Source organism: Harpia harpyja, chromosome 9 (assembly GCF_026419915.1).
Source record: "Harpia harpyja isolate bHarHar1 chromosome 9, bHarHar1 primary haplotype, whole genome shotgun sequence".
Classification (NCBI taxonomy): domain Eukaryota; kingdom Metazoa; phylum Chordata; class Aves; order Accipitriformes; family Accipitridae; genus Harpia; species Harpia harpyja.
Genome location: NC_068948.1, coordinates 27,760,002 through 27,773,680, shown reverse-complemented (window position 1 = coordinate 27,773,680; position 13,679 = coordinate 27,760,002).

The window sequence follows — 13,679 nt, the reverse complement described above, 5'->3', positions numbered from 1 at the left end:
GGGCTCAGCTGCTGAAGCAAAAATTTTCGACGGGGCCTCGGCTGCCGAAGCAAAAATTTTCGACGGGGCCTCGGCTGCCGAAGAAAAAATTTTCGACGGGGCCTCGGCTGCCGAAGAAAAAAATTTCGACGGGGGCTTGGTTTCCAGGGACCTTTATTTCAATGGGTGCTCGGCTGCCGAAGAAAAACTTTTCGACGGGGCTCGGCTGCCGAAGAAAAGATTTTCGACAACAGCTCGGCTGCCGAAGAAAAAATTTTCGATGGGGGCTCGGCTGCCGAAGAAAAACTTTTCGACGGGGGCTCGGCTGCCAAAGAAAAACTTTTCGACTGGGACTCAGCTGCCGGGGACATGATTTTCGATGCGGACTCGGCTGCCGAAGAAAAAATATTCGAAGGGAGCTCGGCTGCTGAAGAAAAAAATTTTGACGGCGGATTGGCTGCCGGGGACCTGTTTTTCGATGGGTGCTTGGCTGCCGAAGAAAAAATTTTCGACGGGGGCTCGGCTGCCGAAGAAAAAAATTTCGACGGGAGATCGGCTGCCGGGGACCTGTTTTTCGATGGCTGCTCGGCTGCCGAAGAGAAAATTTTCGACGGGGGCTCAGCTGCCGAGGACCTTTTTTTCGATGGGGCCTCGGCTGCCGAAGAAAAAATATTCGACGGGGGTTCAGCTGCTGAAGACAAAATTTTTGATGGGGGCTCGTCTGCCAGGGACCTTTTTTTCAACGGGGGCTCAGCTGGCAAAGAAAAAATTTTTGACGGGGGCTCGGCTGCCGGGGACCTTTTTTTTGATGGGGGCTCGGCTGCCGGGGACCTTTTTTTTGATGGGGCCTCAGCTGCCGAAGAAAAAATTTTCGACTGGGGCTCGGCTGCCGGGGACCTTTTTCTCGACAGGGCCTCGGCTGCCGAAGAAAAAATTTTCGACTGCGGCTTGGCTGCCTGACAAATAATTTTCGACGGGGGCTCTTCTGCTGGGGACCTTTTTTTCGACGGGGGCTCGGCTGCCGAAAAAAAAAATTTTGATTGGGGCTTGGCTGCCAGGGACCTTTATTTCAACGGGGGCTCAGGTACCAAAGAAAAGATTTTCGACGGGGGCTCAGCTGCAGAAGAAAACATTTTTGACGGGGCCTCAGCTGCCGAAGAAAAAATTTTCAACGGGGGCTCGGCTACCCGGGACCTTTATTTCGAAGGGGGATCAGCTGCCGAAGAAAAAATTTTCGACGGGGCCTCAGCTGCCGAAAAAAAATTTTCGACGGGGGCTCGTCTTCCCGGGACCTTTATTTTAACAGGGGCTCGGCTGCTGAAAAAAAAACTTTCAATGGGGGCTTGGATGCCGCGGACCTTTATTTTGACGGGGGCTCGGCTGCCAAAAAAAAATTTTCGAAGTGGGCTCGGTTGCTGGGGACCTTTTTTTCGATGGGGGCTCCGCTGCGAAAGAAAAATTTTCGACGGGGCCTCGGCTGCCGAAGAAAAAATTTTCGACGGGGGCTCGGCTGCCGGGGACCTTTATTTTGACGGGGGCTCGGCTGCCGAAGAAACTGAGAGGGTTGCAAAAGATGCTCCAGAGATAAAAGCATGCTGAGGCGACCCTCTAAAGCCTTAGGGTGAACCTGCAGAAAAGGGGAAAAAATAAAGAAAAAAACCTCTAAGTAAACTTAAAAAGCAATGGGGTATGTGACAAACAAGAAAGAAGTCAAAAATAGGGATAGAGAGCTTGATAAATGTAGACATAGAAAGAAAATTTTTAAAATGACTGCACTAAGACAAGAAACACTTAAATAAAGACAGTGAATGGGATAAATGTAGACATAGAAAGAGCATTTTAAAAAAAGGATTAAGAAAATAAGGGGGGGGGGAATGAAAAATAAGGACAGCCAACCAACCAACCAGAAACATAGAAAGTAAATTTTTAAAGTGATGGGGATTAAGAGAGGAAAAAATTAAAAAATAAGTACAGCAAACTAAATAAATGGAGATATAACAAGTACATTTTAAAAGTGACAGGGTACATGACAGACAGGAAAGAAATAAAATACAGAGATAGGGAGCTTGATAAAAGTAGACATAGAAACAAAAGGGAGTAAGAGAGGAAAACATGAAAAAATAGGGAGAGCAAACTAAATAACATAGAAAATTTAAAGAATGAGGGCACTACAAATTGCAAGAAATAATAAAAAACAAAGACAGTGAACTGGATAAGAGCAGACACAGAAAGATAATTTAAAAGCAACATGTTAAATGACAGACAGGAAAGAATTAAAAACTAAGGATAGGCCTGTTCATAAATGTGGTCACGGAGAGAACACTTTAAAAGCTATGGGGTACAGGGCAGACAGGACAAAATTTAAAATAGGGACACCAAAATAGGTTAAAGTAGACAGAAAAACAAAATTTTAAAAGTCAACGGATTAAGAGATGAAAAGATTAAGAAATAGGGACAGCAACTAGAAGGTAGACATAGAAATAAAATTTTTAAAAGAGAGGGCACTAAGGAAGGACAAGAAATAATTCAAAACTAAAGACATTAAACAGGATGAAAGCAGACATAGAACATTTTAAAAGTGAGAAGGACTAGGAGAAGTAAAGAAAAAAAGCCTGAAGTATAGAGAAAACAAACTAAATGGAGACATATAAAGTAAATATTTTAAGCAATGGGGTATGTGAAAGGCAGGAAACAATTAAAAAATAGGGATAGGGAGCATAGTAGGCATAGAAGAATAATTTAAAAAGCGATGAGGTACAGAACAGACAGGAAAGAATTACAACTAGGGACAGCAAACTAGATAACGGTATACATAGAAGCAACATTTTAAAAGCCAAGGGATTAAGAGAGGAAAGAATTAAACAATATTGATAGCAAATGAAAATGCAGACATAGAAAGAACATTTTAAAAGGGAGGACACTAAGGTGATGTGCAGAAAACAGACTCCACAGTCAGTGAGATTGTAAAGTAGGTATGTTCATTCAGCGCTGGGCCGCACGGGGGGTAGTCCCACCAAAGTCGTGCGCACCCGACTCGGCAGTTTGTCTCAAGTTTATACAGTCAAGTGTTACATATTCACAATACGCCTATACATATGCATGAGCTATCCCCGCTTCGCATTAAAATTAGCTCCGAGAGGTCATTTCCATAGTCTCCTCTCAACTGCGCTTGCGCAGTGCCTCTTTATGGTGGTTGTCTGGTGGTCGCAGAGATGAAGATAGATGACTCCGTCACCACTAGTAACCTTTTTTCTTGCGCAGGCTCAGTGATTTCTTAGTATTCACCCAAGTTGCAAGACCAGTCTTAGCTGGCTCTTGGGGCCTGCTCCTGCTTCTTATCAGGAACTGTCTCTACCTCATTGGCTGGTCCTTGGGACCAGCTCTTCTTATCAAAGACTGTCTTTGCCTCAGCTAATTTCAGCTAATTTCAACAATGTAAGCACTAAACATCATCTCTCATCCCCCTTTATTATGTCTACTGAGATTCTTTTGACTCCCCTTGTCTCAAAGGAAAGACAAGAAATAGTAAAGAAATTAAAACAGCAAATGGGATAAAGGTAGAAAGAAAGTTTAAGGAAATAAGAAAAAATGGCAAAGGCAAATTAAAATGGAGATGTAGAAATGAAATCTAAAAAGCAACAGTGTAAGAAAAGACAAGAAATAATTTTTAAAAGACAGTGAAGGAAATAAAAGTAGGCATAGAAACAACATTTAAAAAGCAATAGGATTAGGGAAATAAAGGAAAAACTTATGAAATCAGGACAGCAATCTAAAACAGATGTAGAAAGAAAATTTAAAAAGCAACAGCACTAAGGAAAGACAAGAAAAAAGTAAAAAAAAAAAATAAAGACAGTGAAATAAAGACATCAAATAGGATAAAAGTAGGCAGAAAAATTTAAAAGAAACAGGGACTAAGGAAAGAAGAAAAAATAAAAATTAGCGATGGTTGTCATGGTTTAACCCCAGGCAGCAACTAAGTGCCTCACAGCTGCTCACTCACTGCAGTTGTCAGATCCAAAGACCTTCTCTTCCCTTTGAGGGTACTGAATAGTGTTGAACAGGGCTCGATAGGCATGGGGCCAGGCCCCAGTATATTGCAGGGATTTGTATCTCTCTGGAATTGTTGGGGTGACAGCATACTTCTTCCAAATGTTCTACTAGTTTTTCAGGATTCTGCACTTGTTCAAGGGTGAATTTCCAAAACATTGGAGGTGCCCAGTGTTCTAGGTACTTGCCCATACTATCCCACACACCCTGCCACTCATAATTATCCAGCCTCAGGGCAGATCTCTGGGTGATACTCTTAAATAGTTGTTTAACCCTAAACAAGACCAGAACTGCATTTAGGAACATGCTAGTTCCTAGCAAGAGGACCATATCCTAAAGATATTGAAATTTTTCAAAATTCTCAAATGCTGTTGTAATTAGCCTGGAGGAGAAGGGAAAGGTGTCTTGCCCATAGATTGGCGCTCTGAGGAGAAAAGGTAAATGGTGTAATTAATAGTTTCCCACAGGTGGTTCCCAAAGTATAGAGTTGATGACCATGCTGAGTACAAATACCGGGTTAGTCCATGACCGATAATTTTATCATACCGTAAGCCAGTGTTACATAGTACATCAAAGCAAAAACCTTACTCCACCTCCCATGGATGATAAGCAGCAGCACAGAGACTATATACAGCAAGTGAGGTGGTACATAACAAAACTCTAAAAATGAGCACCACAACTCTAAGAGCCAATAAATCAACATTGTGACCAGTGAATATTAAACTAATATAATGAATGCTTGTAACAAATTTGTTTTAAGATGCTCTGGTCAGATCTGTCATTATCTCAACCCTTTGTGCCCCATGTTGGGTGCCAAAAAGGACTGTCATGGTTTAACGCCAGCCAGCAACTAAGCACCATGCAGCCGCTTGTGCACTTGTCCCCTACCCAGGGGCATGGGTGAGAGAACTGGGGGGGGGGGGGGGGGAGTAAAACTCATGGGTTGAGATAAGAACAGTTTAATAGGACAGAAAGGAAGAAAATAATGATAATAATAACAGCAATAAAATGACAATAGTAATAATAAAATAATTGGAATATACAAACCAAGTGATGCACAATGCAATTGCTCACCACTTGCCAACTGATGCCCAGTTAGTTCCTGAGCAGAGATTTCCCCCCCTCAGGCCAACTCCCCTCAGTTTATAGACTAGGCATGATGTCACATGGTATGGAATAACCCTTTGGCCACTTTGGGTCAGCTGCCCTGGCTGTGTCCCCTCCCAACTTCTTCTGCCCCTCCAGCCTTCTTCCTGGCTGGGCATGAGAAGCTGAAGAATCCTTGACTTAGTATAAACGCTGCTTAGCAACAACCGAAGACATCAGTGTGTTAACATTCTTCTCATACTGAACCCAAAACAGCACTATACCAGCTACTAGAAAGAAAGTTAACTCTATCTCAGCTGAAACCAGAACAATGGTGAACTAAAACAGAGATGTAGAAAGAAAATCTAGAAAGTGTTGGCAAGAAGAAATATTTAAAAATAAAGACACCGAAGGGAAAAAAGTAGGCATAGAAAGAACATTGAAAAAGCAATAGTCATTAGGAAAATAAAGGAAAAAGATAAAAAATAGGGACAGCAAACTAAAAGAAATGTAGAAAGAACACTTAAAAAGCAACAGCACAAAGGAAAGATGAGAAATAACTAAAAGAAAGGATCACAAAATAAAGTCAGAAAATGGGATAAAAGTGGAAAATTTTAAAAGTGACGGAGACTAGGGTGTCGTGGTTTCAGCCCAGCCAGTAACAAAGGACCACGCAGCTGCTCACTCACTCCTCCCGCCCCCCCTCCAGTGGGATGGGGAGGAGAATCAGAAAGGAGAAAAGAAAAAAAAAAACCACCAGAACCTCGAGGGTTGAGATAAGGACAATTTACTGGGACAACACAAAAAGAGAAGTTACAACAACAACAATGGTACTGATAAAAGAATATACAAAAAGAGTGATGCACAGTGCAACTGCTCACCACCCGGAACCCAATGCTCTGCCACTTCACCCACCGAAAGCCTAGAGGGCACCCCCCACCCCCCTCCCCATTTATATACTGAGCATGATGTCACATGGTATGGAATAGCTTCTTGGCTAGTTCAGGTCAGCTGTCCCAGCTGTGGCCCCCCTCCCAGGTTCCTGTGAAAATTAACTCTATCCCAGCTGAACCCAGGACATTATCCACCCCTTATTCTATGCCATCTACATCATGCCCAGATCCTACATTTTCCGATTAATCACCACCACTTTCCTTGTCTTATATATATATATATATGGACACACACACACACACACACAAATAGCATTCCCTTAGTCTATGGGCCATCCCTCTAATATGTCCATCAATTTTATTTAGTCCATGACTTTGGGGCTCCATCTGTTGTAGCAGTCCTTCAGGATAGGAGAGATGGTGGGAGGTGTTGGATTGTTGCATGCTGCCTCTGGAGTTTGCGGCTGGTACATTTGGTGCAACCCATGCACTTGGTCTGCAGGTCGAAGATGTTGGTCTTGAGGAAATAGCTGGGCACCAGTTCAAGTTCCATCACTGTTGCACTTGGCTCGGTTTCAAAGTACATCCTTCAGTCATTTGGGTAATTCTCACTGTAATACCCTTGATATGGCATATAGACACTATAGATACAATGACATACATTGGCAGGTTATTTAGTAGTTAACATCATACAGCCTAATTCACTGGCTATCCTCTCCCAAAATCAAATCCCCTTGAGGCACACATCAAACTTCCCCATCCTTCTGCATCACCCACCAAGTGTACCCAGGTCCTTGAGCAAAAGCAATCCCTTGGATGGGTTTGTCTCTGCTTGAGGCAGGACTAACCCAGACTGTCTTCCCTAATGTACTCCTCATGCGCACTACAGGGGCTTTATCCCCTTCTACAGTATGTGGAAGTCTTGGTTGGGCGGGGCCAGCCCAATTGGCAGATCCTCTAGTATTAACTAACCAGGTGGCTTTTGCTAAATGTGTATCCCAATGTTTGAAAGTTCCACCCCCCATTGCTCTCAATGTAGTTTTCAGCAGTCCATTGTATCGTTCAATTTTCCCAGAGGCCGGTGCGTGATAGGGGATGTGATATACCTGCTCAACGCCATGCTCTCTGGCCCAGGTGTCTATGAGGTTGTTTCAGAAGTGAGTCCTGTTGTCCAACTCGATTCTTTCTGGGGTGCTGTGTCACCGTAAAACTTGCTCTTCAAGGCCCAGGATAGTGTTCTGGGCAGTGGCATGGGACACAGGGTATGTTTCCAGCCATCCAGTTGTTGTTTCCACCATTGTAAGCGCATGGCACTTGCCTTGGCAGGTTTGTGGGAGTGTGATATAATCAATCTGCCAGGCCTCCCCATATTTATATTTCATCCATCGCCCTCCATACGACAGGGGTTTTAGCCGCTTGGCTTGCTTAATTGCAGCACATGTTTCACATTCATGGATAACCTGCACGACAATGTCCGTGGTCAAGTCCACTCCTCGATCACGAGCCCATCTATATGTTGCAGCTCTTCCCTGATGACCTGAGGTATCATGGGCCCACCAAGCTATAAATAGCTCACCCCTATGTTGCCAGTCCAGATCCACCGGAGACACTTCAATCTTGGCAGCCTGATGTGCCTGCTGGCTGTTTTGATGTTCTTCAGTGGCCCGACTCTTGGGTACATGAGCATCTACATGACGTACTTTTACCACTAGCTTCTCTAGCCAAACAGCAGTAGCTTGCCACAGTGCGGCAGCCCAGATGGGTTTACCTCTGCACTGCCAGTTGCTTTTCTTCCATTGCTGTAGACACCCCCATAGGGCATTTGCCACCATCCATGAGTCAGTATAGAGATAGAGCACTGGCCACTTCTCTCTTTCAGCGATGTCTAACGCTAGCTGGATGGCTTTCACTTCTGCAAATTGACTCGATTCACCTTCTCCTTCAGCAGTTTCTGCAACTTGTCATGTAGGACCCCATACAGCAGCCTTCCACCTCCAATGTTTTCCCACAATGCGACAGGACCCACCAGTGAACAGGGCACATTGCCTCTCATTTTCTGACAGTTTATTACACAGTGGGACCTCTTCAGCACGTGTCACCTCCTCTGGCGACATTCCAAAATCTTTGCCTTCTGGCCAGTCCATGATCACTTCCAAAATTCCTGGGCAATCGGGGTCTCCTATGCAAGCTCGTTGTGTGATCAGTGCGGCCCACTTACTTACTCCACGTGGCATCAGTTGCATGATATGTAGAGGAGACTCTCCCTTTGAACATCCAGCCCAGCTGTATTGGCTTTGTGTGGCAAGGTTTTGGTAGCGGGGGGGGTTACAGGGGTGGCTTCTGTAAGAAGCTGCTGGAAGCTTCCCCTGTGTTCGAGAAAAGCCCATACCGGCCGGCTTTAGACAGACCCGCCGCCGGCCAAGGCCGAGCCAATCAGCGATAGTGGTAACGCCTCTGTGATAACATTTTTAAGAAGGAAAAAAAAATTGGGACGGAGGTATTCGGCAGCCGGAGAGAGGAGTGAGAACATGTAAGAGAAACAACTCTGCGGACACCAAGGTCAGTGAAGAAGGAGGGGGAGGAGGTGCTCCAGGTGCCAGAGCAGAGATTCCCCTGCAGCCCATGGTGAAGACCATGGTGAGGCAGGTTGTCCCCCTGCAGCCCATGGAGGTCCACGGTGGAGCAGATATCCACCCGCAGCCCGTGGAGGACCCCACGCCAGAGCAGGTGGGTTCCTGAAGGAAGCTGTGACCCCATGGGAACCCTGCGCTGGAGCAGGCTCCTGGCAGGACCTGCAGATCTGTGGAGAGAGGAGCCCACGGAGCAGGTTTTCTGGCAGGACTTGTGACCCCGTGGGGGGCCCACGCTGGAGCAGTCTGTGCCTGAAGGACTGCACACTGTGGAAAGGACCCATGCTGGAGCAGTTCATGAAGAACTGCAGCCTGTGGGAAGGACCCACGTTGGAGAAGTTCATGGAGGACTGTATCCTGTGGGTGGGACCCCACGCTGGAGCAGGGGAAGAGTGTGATGAGTCCTCCCCCTGAGGAGGATGAAGCGGCAGAAAATAACGTGTGATGAACTGACCGTAAACCCCGTCCCCGTCCCCCTGTGCCGCTGGCGGGGTTGGTAGAGAATCTGGGAGTGAAGTTGTGCCCGGGAAGAAGGGAGGGGTGGAGGGAAGGTGTTCTGAGATTTGGTTTTATTTCTCATTACCCTACTCCAGTTGATTTGTAATAAATTGAGTTAATTTTCCCCAAACTGAGTCTGTTTTGCCCGTGATGGTAATTGGTGAGAGATCTCTCCTGTCCTTATCTCGACCCACAAGCTTTTTGTTATATTTTCTCTCCCCTGTCCAGCTGAGAAGGAGGGGGAGTGATAGAACAGCTCTGGTGGGCACCTGGCTTCCAGCCAGGGTTAACCCATCACACCAGCACTAGCAGTAGGGGTGCTAAGAGGAGCTGTGTTTCAGTACCAACCACTTCTGAGGCAGCTCGAACTCCTTCATATGCTGCCAATATCTCTTTTCCAGTTGCAGTATAGCGAGCCTCGGATCCTCTGTATCCCCGACTCCAAAACCGCAGGGGTCAGCCTCAGGTCTCCCCAGGTGCTTTCTGCCAGAGGCTCCAGGTAGGGCCATTCTCCCCAGCTGCAGTATAGAGCACATTTTTAACATCTTGTCCTGCCCGGACTGGCCCAAGGGCTACTGCATGAACAATCTCCCGCTTAATTTGTTCAAAGGCTTGTCATTGTTCAGGTTCCCATTTAAAATCGTTCTTCTTCTGGGTAACTTGGTAGAGAGGACTTACAATTTGACTGTAATTTGGAATATGCATTCTCCAAAAGCCCACAACACCTAAGAAAGCCCGTGTTTCCTTTTTATTGGTCGGTGGGGACATAGCTGCTATTTTGTTGATCACATCCATGGGAATCTGACGATGCCCGTCTTGCCATTTTATTCCTAAAAACTGGATCTCCTGTGCAGGTCCCTTGACCTTACTTTCTTTTATGGCAAAACCAGCCTTCAAAAGGATTTGGATTATTTTCTTCCCTTTCTCAAAAACTTCTTCTTCTGCTGTGTTGCCCCATGCGATGATGTCATCAACGTATTGCAGGTGTTCTGGAGCTTCATCTTTTTCCAGTGCAGCCTGGATCAGTCCGTGACAAATGGTGGGGCTGTGTTTCCACCCCTGGGGCAGTCAATTCCAGGTGTACTGGATGCCCCTCCAAGTGAAAGCAAACTGTGGCCTGCACTCCACTGCCAAAGGGATTGAGAAAAATGCATTAGCAATGTCAATTGTGGCATACCACTTGGCTGCCTTTGATTCCAGTTCGTATTGAAGTTCTAACATATCTGGCACAGCAGCGCTCAGCGGTGGCGTGACTTCATTCAGCCCACGATAATCTACTGTTAGTCTCTACTCCCCTCCCCTCTGCACGGGCCATATGGGACTACTAAAGGGTGAGTGAGTCTTGCTGACCACTCCTTGGCTCTCCAGTCAGCAAATCAGCTTATGGATGGGAATCAGGGAGTCTCGGTTGGTGCAATATTGCCACCGGTGCACCATCGTAGCAATTGACACCTGTTGTTCTTCAACCCTCAGCAACCCCACAACTGAAGGGTCCTCAGAGAGGCCAGGCAAGGTGGACAGCTGTTCAGTTTCCTCTGTCTCCAGTGCAGCTATACCAAAGGCCCAACGGTACCCCTTTGGGTCCTTGAAATACCCCCTCCTGAGACAGTCTATGCCAAGGATGCATGGGGCCTCTGGACCAGTCACAATGGGGTGTTTATGCCACTCATTCCTGGTTAGACTCACTTCAGCTTCCAATACAGTTAGCTCTTGGGATCGCCCTGTCACACCAGAGATACAGATGGGTTCTGCCCCTTTATAACTTGATGACATTAGGGTACATTGTGCACCAGTGTCTACTAGAGCTTTATATTCCTGTGGGTCTGATGCCAGGCCCTTGAATCCACACTGTCCAGTAGACCCGGTTGTCCCTTTCCTCCACCTGGCTGGAGGCAGGGTGTCCTGGTTTCAGCTGGGATAGAGTTAATTGTCTTCCTAGTAGCTGGTACAGTGCTATGTTTTGAGTTCAGTATGCGAAGAATGTTGATAACACTGATGTTTTCAGTTGTTGCTCAGTAGTGTTTAGTCTAAAGTCAAGGATTTTTCAGCTTCTCATGCCCAGCCAGCAAGAAGCTGGAGGGGCGCAAGAAGTTGGCACAGGACACAGCCAGGGCACCTGACCCAAACTGGCCAACGGGGTATTCCATACCATGTGACATCACATCTAGTATATAAACCAGGGAGAGTGGGGGTGGGGGGGATCTCCACTCGGGGACTAACTGGGTGTCGATCGGTGGATGGTGAGCAGTTGCACTGCGCATCATTTGTACATTCCAATCCTTTTATCATTACTGTTGTCATTTTATTAGTGTTATCATTATCATTATTAGTTTCTTCTTTTCTGTTCTATTAAACCGTTCTTATCTCAACCCACGGGTTTTGCTTCTTTTCCCGATTTTCTCCCCCATCCCACTGGATGGGGGGGAGTGAGTGAGCGGCTGCGTGGTGTTTAGTTGCTGGCTGGGGTTAAACCACGACACAGGGCCCCTCTAATCCTGGTTAGAGTATCCGTTATTCACTTTTCACAAACATGAATCAGAAGTCCCTTCAAGAGGATCAGAAATGAGATCAGCCCTTCTACTCTGTCTGGAGGACTGCTCACGGGAAACTGGAGCAGCATTTTTCCAGGAAGAATCCTCTTTTCTGATTGCTTTTTCTCACAATTCCTGTACCTGTGCATCTAGGACTGAGGTAGGTTCTCCATCCCACTTCATTATGTCCTCTCCATGGTCACGCAGGTGAAACCACAGGTTAGCCCATCGTGTGTACTTTCTCTCTCCTCTCTCTTGGGCAGAGAAATGCTTACTCCTAATAGCTGCGATGAGGGCCTGTACAGGTGGGGAGGAGGACATATCCACTTTGAATTGCTGGAACTCCCGGGACAATTCCTCTACAGCCGAGACACAGGCCCATAGGGAGGAAGAGAGACTTCCTTCGTATTGCCGGAGTTGGACAGCCAGTTCATCCACCCTTTGTCCATAGCCTTCTTTCCAGGACATTACTGCCAATGAGTTGGCATAGGTTGGTGGTGCACTTCGTAGAAACTTCCGCCACATCGGTTGTGTGCGTTGGACTTCATCTGGATCTGTGGGTGACTGCCCATTTTCTGGATCATTATAAATTACTTCCAGCACGGCTAATTCCCTCAGGTACTGGATACCTCTCTCCATGGTGGTCCACTTGCCTTGGTGACATGTAACTTCATCCTTGAAGGGGGTATCTTTCCTTCACACCTGACAGAAGTCGCCTCCATAGGCTGAGGACTTGTGTTTTTCTCCCAGTCGCCTTGTCGATGCCCCCTTCCCTATACAGGCATCCCAACTGCTTGGCTTCCTTACCCTCTAATTCGAAACTACTGGCCCCATTATCCTAGCATCGGAGCAGCCAGGTAACAATGTGCTCACCTGGGTGGCAGCTAAAATCTTTTCGCATGTCACGCAACTGACTCAGGGATAGAGATCTGGTGATTATTTCAGGTTCTGCCTTTTCCTCCTGTTCTCACGATGACCCTGGTTCACTTTCATCTCTCACTAAGTGAACTGATTTCTTTGTGTGTTTCTTTTTCTGTACAGGGGCGACTGATACTGGCACAGGTTGGTTCTCTGGTTTAGCTGCAGTACCTGTCGCCAGGGTTGGGGTAGCCACGGTGCCTGTCACTCTGTTTTCCCTCTCTTCCCCCTGAGGGTGCTGCCTAATATCAAGCAGTGTTTGGTAGATACTGGCCAGGGCCCAGCACAGTGCAGTAAGTTGTGCATCTCTGGAATAGCCACAGCATTTTCCTTTCAAATATTCTACCACTTCATGAGGGTTCAGGAGTGAACTTCCAAGTCACTGGAGGTGAGAAGTTCTCTAGATACCTGCCCATATCCTCCCACATGCCGTGCCACCCATGAATATCCAGCTTTAGGGCAGATCTCTGGGTGGTATTCTTAAAAAAACTTTTTGTAGCCCTAAACAAGACCTGAAACATATTCAGGAGACATAGCACTAACAGCATGCTGGCTTGCGCATCCCAAGGATATTCAAAATTCTCAAAAGTTGTTGTAATTAGCCGGAAGGAGAGAAGGGAGGTGAACAGACAGGGGAAGTATTCCCCCCTGACTTCACCATGGATTGGGTGCAATTACCAATAAAATCCGATAGAAGGCGCCCGAAGTATGGAAATGATATCACTGCTGCATACAGATACCAGCTTAACCTCATGACCAGTGATGTAATCATTTCATAAGTCTACATTGCCCAGTATAGCAAAATGATAATCCCAATCCCTCTCCCAGAGGTGATAAACGTAACCACAGGCAATACATAGAGCATATAAGAACTTACAAAACACCACCATGTGAACAAATGAACCAACATTGTGACTAGCATCTATTTATCTAATATAAGAAATGTGTATAACAGATTTGTTTTAACACGCTCTGGCCAGATCTGTTATCTCAACCCTTCGTGCGCCACGTTGGGTGCCAAAAAGGACTGTTGTGGTTTCAGCCCAGCAAGTAACAAAGGACCATGCAGCCACTCACTCACTCCTCCTGCCCCCCTC